Here is a 10,107-nt window from a genome sequence, read left to right on the forward strand (position 1 = left end):
TTATCAGTCCCTCTGGGTCCCCTCCTCTTACCCTTTCTCCTATTGTCCACTCTCATCTCCTATCATATTCCTTTTTCTCCAGACCTTGACCTTTCCCACTGCCTGGCTTCACCTATTAACTTCCAGCTAGCCTCCTTCCACTCCCCCAACCTGTTTATTCTGGCATCTTCCCCCTTCCTCCTGAAGACGGGTCTTGGCCCAAAACATCACCTGTTTATTCAGTTCGATAGATGCTCCCTGAGCTGCTGAGTTGCTCCAGCATTTTGTGCATGCTACTGTGATGAGATGCTTCAAAAGGTTGGTTAGGCTAGAAATAACTAGCTAGAAAGAGGACCTGGACTCACTTCAATTTGCTTACCGCCACAATAGCTCTACAACAGACGTAGTTACATTGGCTTTCCACTCAACTTTGGAGTGCCTGGACAACAGCAACATATTTATCAGGCTGCTGTTTGTCAACTACTGTCATCCATTCAGTACTAATCAACAAGCTTCAACACCTTGTCCTCTGTACCTCCGTCTGCAACAGATCTTTGACTTCTTCATTGGGAGATCATCTCAAGGATGTGTGCCTAGTCCACTGCTCTACTCTCTCTCTCTCTCTACACTCATGAATGCACTGCTAGACGTAGACCAATTGGCATCTATAAATTAGCTGATGAAACCATTGTTATTGGCAATATTTCAATTGGCGACAAAGAGGAGTACAAGAGTGAAATAGATTAGCTAGTTGAGTAGCGTTGTAACAACAACCTTGCACTCACTGTCAGCAACAGCAAGGAATTTGTTGTGGACTTCAAAAAGGGGAAGTTAGGAGAAGAGCCAACAGTCCTCACTGAGAGGTCAGTGGGAGAAACAGTAAGCAGCTTCAAATTCCTGGCCATTCACATCTCAGAGGATCCTGGGCCCAACACACTGGTGAAGATACACCAGTGGATCTATTTCATTAGGAGTTTAAGGAGATTTGATACATCACCAAATACTCTAGCAGACTTCCACAGACAAACGGTGGAAAGCATTCTGAATACTTGCATCATCGTCTGGTAGGGAGGCTCCAATGTGCAGAACCAAAAGAGGCTGCCAAGGGTTGTAGACTCAGCCAGCTCCATTACGAGTACAAATCTTCCCCTCTTCAAGGACAAAAAGCGGAACCTCAAGAAGGTGGCATCCATCATTAAGGTCTCTAGGAATCCGGGACATGCCCTTTTCTCATACCACCATTGGGGAGGAGATACAGGAGCCTGAAGGCCCAACTGAACATTTTAGGGACAGCTTCTACGCCTCTGCCATCAGATTTCTAAACAGTCCATGAACACTCCCTTGCTATTCCTCTTTCACATTATTTACTTATTTATTGATTGCAACTTAGAGTAATTCTATGACTTGCTTTGTACTGCTGCCAAAAAACATAACACCATTGATAAACCCGATTCTGATTCTTGATTTGGAAGAGAATTACTACTTCAACCCATCTAATTATTATTGAATTCAAAGAACATGTATAAAACAAATTGTCTGGCCATCATCACATTACTGTTAGAATGAACTGTTGAGTGCAAATTGGGTTCCTGTTTCCTAGTTACTGCAGTGACTTCAAAAGTATTTATTTTGCTGTTAAGTGCTTTGAGATTTCCTGAAAAAAAGATGTGAAAGATGTTACCGTAAAAGCAACGCTTTAATATGTGCTAAAGTTCATGATGTTTTGATCACTGCAAATGATGTTTTGATGTTATTACACTGTATCAGTATCAGCAAAAGCCTTTTTTTATTCTTTAATTCCCAGCTACTTCAGTTCCTTCCTTACATTCTTGTACTCCCCTCACAAATGTGCAAGGTTATTAAGACCTTCCAGTTTACCTAACTTGCCGAACACCAGACTTGGCCAGAACCAGCCCTGGATCTCCCTGTTTAGTTTCACACTAAAATACAAGGTAGCACTCACCTGTGGAGACACCAGGAAAGTCTGAAATTCTCCTGCCTTTCATAAACAAAAATCACTTCACCCCTGCTCATTCATTGTACTTATGTGGTTTGAAGACAAGACATCCTTAACTATCGATACTGTTAATGGTCCAGTTTTAGTTAAGCAATTCCAACCAGACACTAATCAGTTGGAACAAAAAGGCTTGCATTTACTTACTCTCTTACAGTATGCCTGTGAATTTACAACCATTTACACCTAGGGACTGGTAAGGGAGTATGATGTTACTCACATCCACGGAGAAGGAAAAAAAATGGACATTCTTCTGGGTATCATCAACTCCTATTCAGGAAATAGTTAGAATGAATTCTGCCGTAGGGATTCATGGTTATTGAGTCTGACAATCTTAACATTCATGAAATAACAAATCTAGCCTAGAAAATTATGGTAATTTCAATATTTGTGCATCATCAAATTGCATTGCAGTGTTTTAAGTAGGAGATTTAGATCAGGAGTCCCCAACCTTTATCGCACTGCGGACCGGTTTCGTATTGACAATATTCTTGCGGACCGGCCGACCGGGGTGGCGGGGGGGTGGTTGGTGGTAGGGTTGCCAACGGACAAGAGTAGCAGTCAAATATCTTGCGCTTACCCCGAGAAAGACTACAATGACCATGAAGCCTTGCGCGGGCACCAGTGCACATGCGTGTACGATTTTTTTCTACAGGTCATTTTTGGTGATTCTGTTCGGCGGGGGCGGGTTGTTAATCACGACCGGAATATCGGTGATAAGTGGCCAATACATTCAATTTCCTTTCTAAAAGGGTTTCTTTAACGAATTTAATATTAAACACACAGCGCATATTTTCCTCGCATGAATATAGTGATAAGTCAATTATCAGGGGAGGTTGAAGTAAGTGTTGAACGAACTTCCAGTAGAAGTGGTAGAGGCAGGTTCGATATTATCATTTAAAGAAAAATTGGATAGGTATATAGACAGGAAAGGAATGGAGGGTTATGGGCTGAGTGCAGGTCGGTGGGACTAGGTGAGAGTAGCGTTCGGCACGGATTAGAAGGGCAGAGATGGCCTGTTTCCGTGCTGTAATTGTTATATGGTTATAGAAGTCAATAGCATCATAACATTTAAAGTAACATTTGGATATTAAACAAGTAGCACATATTTTCCCCACGTGAACATATAAAATCATTGCAACACACCAATATCACTGAATCAGTGGGAACCCTGGGCTTGTTTTCCTGCAACAAGACAGTCCTATTGAAGGGTGACGGGAGACAGTGATAGTCGAACAGGGTTCCTTATGTCCAGTCTATTCTGCAATTTAGTTTTAGTCGCATTCATTGCAGAGGTATGTTGGAAATGGAAGCAACGTTTTCAGTGCTTTCGTGGCTATCTCAGGATATTTAGCCTTGACTTTGATCCAGAATGCAGGCAGAGATGTTATGTCAAAAATACTTTCCAGCCCGCCGTCATTTGCAAGCTCGAGGATTTGATCTCCTTCCCACGCTGACATGGATGACGTGTGGGTAATGACCTCGCATGCGTAATGGCTCAACAGTGGGCATGACAGGGAATGAGGAAAGGTGCAGCTGACTCATATCACCAAATCATATCGTTTCCTCGCAGCCTAGTAGCACATGCTTTGTGGCCCGGTACCGGTCCACGGCCCAGTGGTTGGGGACCGCTGATTTAGATAATAGATATTTATATAAAATATTGTGAATCTGTAGTATAGGTTTCCTTGGGGTTTTTTCTGTGATTACAAGATGTTGTTGGATATTGGTAATATAAAATAATGCAATTCTGGTTCATTGGTTCATTGACAAACAACAGGGCAGTTGCGCGGACCAGACCCTGATGTCGTGGTGTCGCCTTTTACAGGCACCCAGGGGAGGAGATGCTGGAGGTGGCGTGGGAGAGACCAAGGCACGCCAGGCATGCTGCATTGAAGGCTGGCCCTCCCGTTGTTGCTGCTCTCCAGCGCTTGCTCCATGGAAGACGAGCTGGATTACCTTCGCTGTGGCTGACCCAGTGCAAGATGAGGAACTGCTTCCTACTTGTTCTTGCAGAAGCGTGACTCCATGACATTGTATGCACTATCAATCTTCAGGCTTTGCCACTCAGTGGCTTGTTCAGATAGTTTTTATGACTGTACCTGTGATCATAACTATGTCTGCAGTGTACTGTGTGTGACTGTATGGACCGTGTTTTGCACCTTAGCTATGGAGGAAAGCTGTTTTGTTTAGCTGTATACATGTGTATGGGGACAGGTAAATCCTGGGCTGGATGTCCTACTCACTTAAGGATGGTGAAGTTTCTTCTATAGCCTCTTCTTTCCAGGTGTTGTGAGCACTTCAGGGCCACTGTTTGGCTTGCAAAGCAGGAGGTTACTTGCATATGGCCTCTCCTACGCTACTGTGCCCATAGCAACACCTTCATGTGGTGTCCCTGTTCTTACTGAGTTTGCTATGTCATGGCGTGAATGAGCGTCCAGCAGTATAACTGGGCGGGCGGGCTGGACTCATCAGTCTTGGCTGGCAGCCAGCCGAGGAGAAGGACAACTCCAATTCAAAACCCAGGTAGTTGGGACTACTGGCCCTGCCAGGCAGTCTGTCTAGGAGAAGGAAAACTCCGATACTTAACCTACATCCTGATGGTCACCACAGTCGTCACAGCTCACTGTGCCATCATGGAACGTCCCCCCGGCATTAAGAGTGAAATCGGTCCGCGTGCACCAATCCTCGCTATAAACCTACGCGGCACAGGCAGGAAGAAAAGTCCTACAGTGATGGTTATTTCCCTCCTGATATTTGTAAGCAAAGAACCAGCCATCGTGTGTATGGATGAATGATTTTAAACTTGAATTTGAACTTGATTAATGAATTTGCAATGCCACAATTAAGCAGTATAGCACAATATATGGAGGTCCCAGACAATTATAATGTTGATAATTTGTATCATTTATGCTGCACTTTCATTTTATGGAGCTATTATTCTAGTTCATTATTTTCCTTATGAAACAGTTAAATTAATGATTGTAAATCCACATTTTTAAATATTATGATCGCAAGTTTGTTGCATTAATTTCATGCTGACTCCAAATCTGACTGAAAAACACTTACTGCAACTTCATGTTCCAGCAGTGAGACAATTTATTTTAGTTTTTTTGCTTTCCTTTAAGCCCAGTTTAGTTATGCAGTATTAAGTTGCTTTATCATTTAGAAATAAACAATGAAAACAATGTGCAAAAACAAAGTAGAAGAGTTCCAGCAAAGAGGAAGTTGACAGCTGCTTTACATCCTCTCTTTAATCTAGAATTTCCTTGCAATAGAAAGTGAACTTGGTGAAATAATCTTGTAAAATCCTCAGCGTATCCTTACTTCATTTGTGCAATAGCTGCCTCTGTTAGAGAAATAAGCATATTAAACGCTTTGACAAATGCACATAGAAGTACATTTATGCCATACATACTCATCATTTTCATGTTGAAAGTGTGGAACAGAACACATGGGCCTACATATTTTTCTCTGCTTAAAAACATAAATTAAAATAGTCCAGGGGTAAGACTGAGCTATGTGGGGGAGGTTAACACTTTTCTCACATACGAAAGGGAAGGTAGAATTGTTGCTCCTGTGCCTCTGCACTTATGTGCAGAAAACATGTGTTGGTCACAAAATCACAAAAGAAGCAAGAATTTCACAGCACAATCTCCTGGCCTTACAGGAATTGCTACCTCAAAAGCACAAGAAATTCTGCAGATGTTGGAAATCTTGAGCAACACATGCAAAATGCTGGAGGAACTCAGAAATCAGGCAGCATCCATGGAGCAGAATAAACAGTCAAAGTTTCAGGCTGAGACCCTACAAATAGTGGAATCATTTTGTGGTGAATAAGAGGTAGCAACAGGTGATTGGAGCTGTTATCAACAATTAATGGGGCACTGTTACCATACATGGGCATGGTACTCAGAGATTGGTAGGGGTGATAAGCATGCTAAGAATGAAAGGTGCTTGCCTTGAAGATACTGAGACCATCGTTAAAATTCAAAAATGAGGTTATCCTTTCAAGATTCAGAATATTTCACTGCTGCGCTATCCAACAATGACTCAGAGAGTAATAACTCTTTAACCCGTGTTAACAAATGCCTTCACATTCCTTCTGTGTTCAAGGCCCATGCTGTGTTCAAAGTGCATAATTAGAATAATACAACACCACAGAGATGTGATTCTTGTGTTACATTTTTTTGGTTTTCATTATTGCCTTTTATAGGTTCAGATTCACTTATATATCACATCTACATTGAAGCATACAGTGAAAAGTGTCATTTGCATTAACCACCAACACAACATAAGTGTGTGCTGGGGGTAACCTGCAGGTGTCACCACACATTCCGGCATCAACAGAGCATGTCCACAACGGTCAACTGAACAACTCAAACAACTGTAACGGAAGAAAATAACAACAGCAAAACAAGCCCCTTCACGTCCACACACACGCCTCCAACCTGAGGACAAACTGCCTAAGCATATCACACATTTGCTGAAACTCCCAAACTCCACTCTATCTACTCAAAGTCTTTGATGATTTTATAGTTGGTTTCCAGATTTCACTACCATGTAGCACTTAAAAACACTTTGTCATGCAATGGAATTTCTAGACAACTTGCAGAAATGCAGAAGGACCAAAATTACTATTATTGGAAATTGGTAATGATAATGTTAAATACTTAGGAGTGCATATTTATTGTGTTATAGTATATCTATATTTATGACTGAGTGAATGCGTGTGTGTGTGTGTGTGTGTGTGTGTGTGTGTGTGTGTGTCTGTGTGTCTGTGTGTGTGTGTGTGTTGAACGTTCTTTTGGGAATTATGTGAACATAAATGTCCAATTTGTAATAAAAATTTTGACTTTATAATATTAATATTAATTTAATAATCTACAAAATTATTTTCTAAGTTGATAAATTTTAGTAAGAGTTATTAACTAATATTTTTTCAAGGTATCATATCCTATCTAGGAATTGAAGGTTGTAGATTCAAATCCCATTTCAGAGATTTGAACTTATAGAACATAGAAATCTCTAGCACATTACAGGTCCTTCAGTCCACAATGCTGTGTTGACCACTTAACCTACTCTAGAAACTACCTAGAATTTCCCTACCTCATAGCCCTCTATTTTTCTAACCACCATGTACCTATCTAAGAGTCTCTTAAAAGACCCTATTGAAACCACCTCAGTATAAACCCGCAAACACGAGGAAATCTGCAGATGCTGGAATTTCAAGCAACACACATAAAAGTTGCTGGTGAATGCAGCAGGCCAGGGAGCATCTCTAGGAAGAGGTACAGTGGACGTTTCGGGCCGAGACCCTTCGTCAGGACTAACTGAAAGAAGAGATAGTAAGAGATTTGAAAGTGGGAGGGGAAGGGGGAGATCCAAAATGATAGAAGACAGGAGGGGGAGGGATGGAGCCAAGAGCTGGTCAGTTGATTGGCAAAAGGGATATGGGAGGATCATGGGACGGGAGGCCTAGGGAGAAAGAAAGAGGGAAGGGGGAAGCCCAGAGGATGGGCAATAACGGATGGGGTACGAGGGGAGGTGGGGCATTAACGGAAGTTAGAGAAGTCAATGTTCATGCCATCAGGTTGGAGGCTACTCAGACAGAATATAAGGTGTTGTTCCTCCAACCTGAGTGTGGCTTCATCTTTACAGTAGAGGAGGCCGTGGATAGACATATCAGAATGGGAATGCCCTCCCCAGTAGCATGAGCAAACCTCACTCCCAGGATACTGGTTCCCCTTCAGTTGAGGTGCAACTCGTTCCACTTGTACAGGTCACCCCTTGCTCAAAAAGGTTTCCAAAGTTCCAAGAACTTGAAACCCTGCCCTCTGCACCATCTCCTCAGCCACTCATTTGTCTGTGTTGTCTTTCTGTTCTGTCCTTCCCTAGCTCGTAGCACCAGAAGTAATCTGGAGATGACCACCTTGGAGGTCCTACTCTTCAGCCTCCTTCCTAACTCCCTAAAACTTACTGCGCAGGACCTCTGCCCCTCTCCTGCCTATGTCATTGGTACCAATATGCACCGTGACCTCTGGCTGCTCACCGTCCCCTTCAATAATATTCTGCAACCGCTTAGAGACATCCTGAACCCTAGCACCCAGGAGGCAATTCACTATCCTGGTGTCTCTTTTGCTGCCACAGAATCTCCTATCTGTCCCGCTAACTATCAAGTCCCCTATCGCTATTGCTCCACTTGACTTCACCCTAGCCTTCTGAGGTTCAGAACCAACCACAGCGCCATTGGTCTGGCTGCTGCTGCCTTGCCCAGATAGGTCATCGCCCTCCGCAGTATCCAAAGGGGTATATCTGTTGCTGAGGGGAATGGCCACAGAGGGACCCTGCGCTGATTTCTTTCTCTCTTTACCTCTCTCGGTGTTTACCCATCTACTTCCAGAATTCTGTACTCTGGGTACACTTGCTCAAATGTATTATCTATCAATTGGCAAACCTCCTGGATGACCCTTAGTTCATCAACTCCAGCTCCAGCTCTGTAATGCGGTCTTTCATGAGCTGGAGTTGGCTGCACTTCCTGCAAGTGTAGTCATCAGTGAGACCATCAGGTTCCATGAACTCCCACATCCTACAGGAGGAGCATTCTACTGCCATATCTGCCATCCCGCCTGCACTGTACTATGGTCGACCAAAACCAAATCAGCTATAACGGAAGGAAAAACCTACCCTTCTTACCTGTTTGTTTGGCCTCAACCTCTTCTCGACGAAGCCTCTTGAGTCAAAGCCTCTAAATTCCCACTCTGACTCTAGCCCCCACTCCATTGATGGTTGCTCCAACAATGGCCACTCCGCTAGACCCCGTCTCTCTTCTAAGGCTTAAAAAAAAAGAAAAAAAAACACACAAGGAAAAAGAACTTGCCGCATTTGGTGTTGTTCCGCCTGCCTTCTACTGTCACTGATGCTTCTAACGCTTTCCGCGCCTATGCACTGGCTACTGTTTTTAAGAAAAACCCCCATGTAGGGAGAAAGAACTCACTGCGTTTGGTGGTGCTCCGCTTGCCTTCCACTGTTGTTCCGCTGTTGCCGAAGCTGCTGATGCTTCCCCCACCTGCGCACTGGCTACTGTTTTCAAGAAGAACCACCACGCAAGGAGAAAGAACTCACTGCGTTTGCTGGTGCTCCACTTGCCTTCCGCTGCTGCCGATGCCTCTGATGCTTTCTGCGTCAGTTCAAGTTCAAGTTTAATTGTTATTCACCCATACATGAATACCCCTGAATATAGCCAAATGAAACAGCGTTACTCCAGGGTCAAGGTGAAAAATTCAGTACCAACAATCACACACAACACAAGGCACACATAGCATATAGAAGATGGCGATAAAATACAGACACACACACACAAAAAAAAACTCTAGTTTGAACAGTTGGGTGGGCACTGCACTGTTTAAGGTACCACCACTCACATGAGATAAACCGAGTCATGACAGGTTCTCTGCTGGATGACACATGGTACTATCCCAAGGGAAAGATCATCCAAAGATTGGGTTTAATGTCTTACTTGAAAGATGGATCTTCTTCAGAAGAAAGGATTATTTTTCAGTTGCAAAATGGGCCAAACACAGGCAAATGAGGAATCGTGGCGTGGCTGGCAGGGATCAGCTGGGCAAAAGGACCTGCTTCCACACTACATGACTCTATGACCTGGTGAAAAGAAATATATATTGCTAGGAAACTATCTATAAATAACATAATGCGTTAATTATTACAGTCCTGTGATTTCACTTCACTGTTTTGCTTTTGATGAGATGTTTAATTGACAGATTTTTATGGGTGATCTTTAGACCATTTCACAATGCACTGTTTACTAAATATGGTCATGACAAAGAACTCTCATTTAATATGATATATTAATATTAAACAAACTGCTACAGGAAATAGTCAGTCTGAATCAGCTCTAATCTGCAAAAATGGTCTGCAATATGTTAATATGAAACCCTTATCTAAGGTAGCTTTGGTGTAGTAATTAGCAAGTAACGCCAAACTAAGAATACACAAATCAGCCTTTTTGTATTAGAATATGAAGATTTGGATAATTCAGTTATGATGTCATTCCAGTGAATTTCTAATAAATGCCACATTATCTCAGAAGTATT

The 10,107-nt window shown here is 42.7% G+C and overlaps 1 long non-coding RNA gene across 1 annotated transcript; it reads right to left on the minus strand.

The window, feature by feature from the left end:
• Positions 1-4,658: 4,658 nt before the first annotated feature.
• On the minus strand, positions 4,659-9,647 carry LOC134336757 (uncharacterized). The gene is made up of 4 exons (XR_010015876.1): positions 9,513-9,647; positions 8,991-9,226; positions 8,690-8,829; positions 4,659-5,342 (listed from the first exon to the last, which is right to left on the minus strand). It is a non-coding gene; the product is annotated as an uncharacterized LOC134336757 (long non-coding RNA).
• Between the last annotated feature and the right edge of the window lie 460 nt (positions 9,648-10,107).

This window comes from Mobula hypostoma, chromosome 2 (assembly GCF_963921235.1).
Source record: "Mobula hypostoma chromosome 2, sMobHyp1.1, whole genome shotgun sequence".
Classification (NCBI taxonomy): Eukaryota; Metazoa; Chordata; class Chondrichthyes; order Myliobatiformes; family Myliobatidae; genus Mobula; species Mobula hypostoma.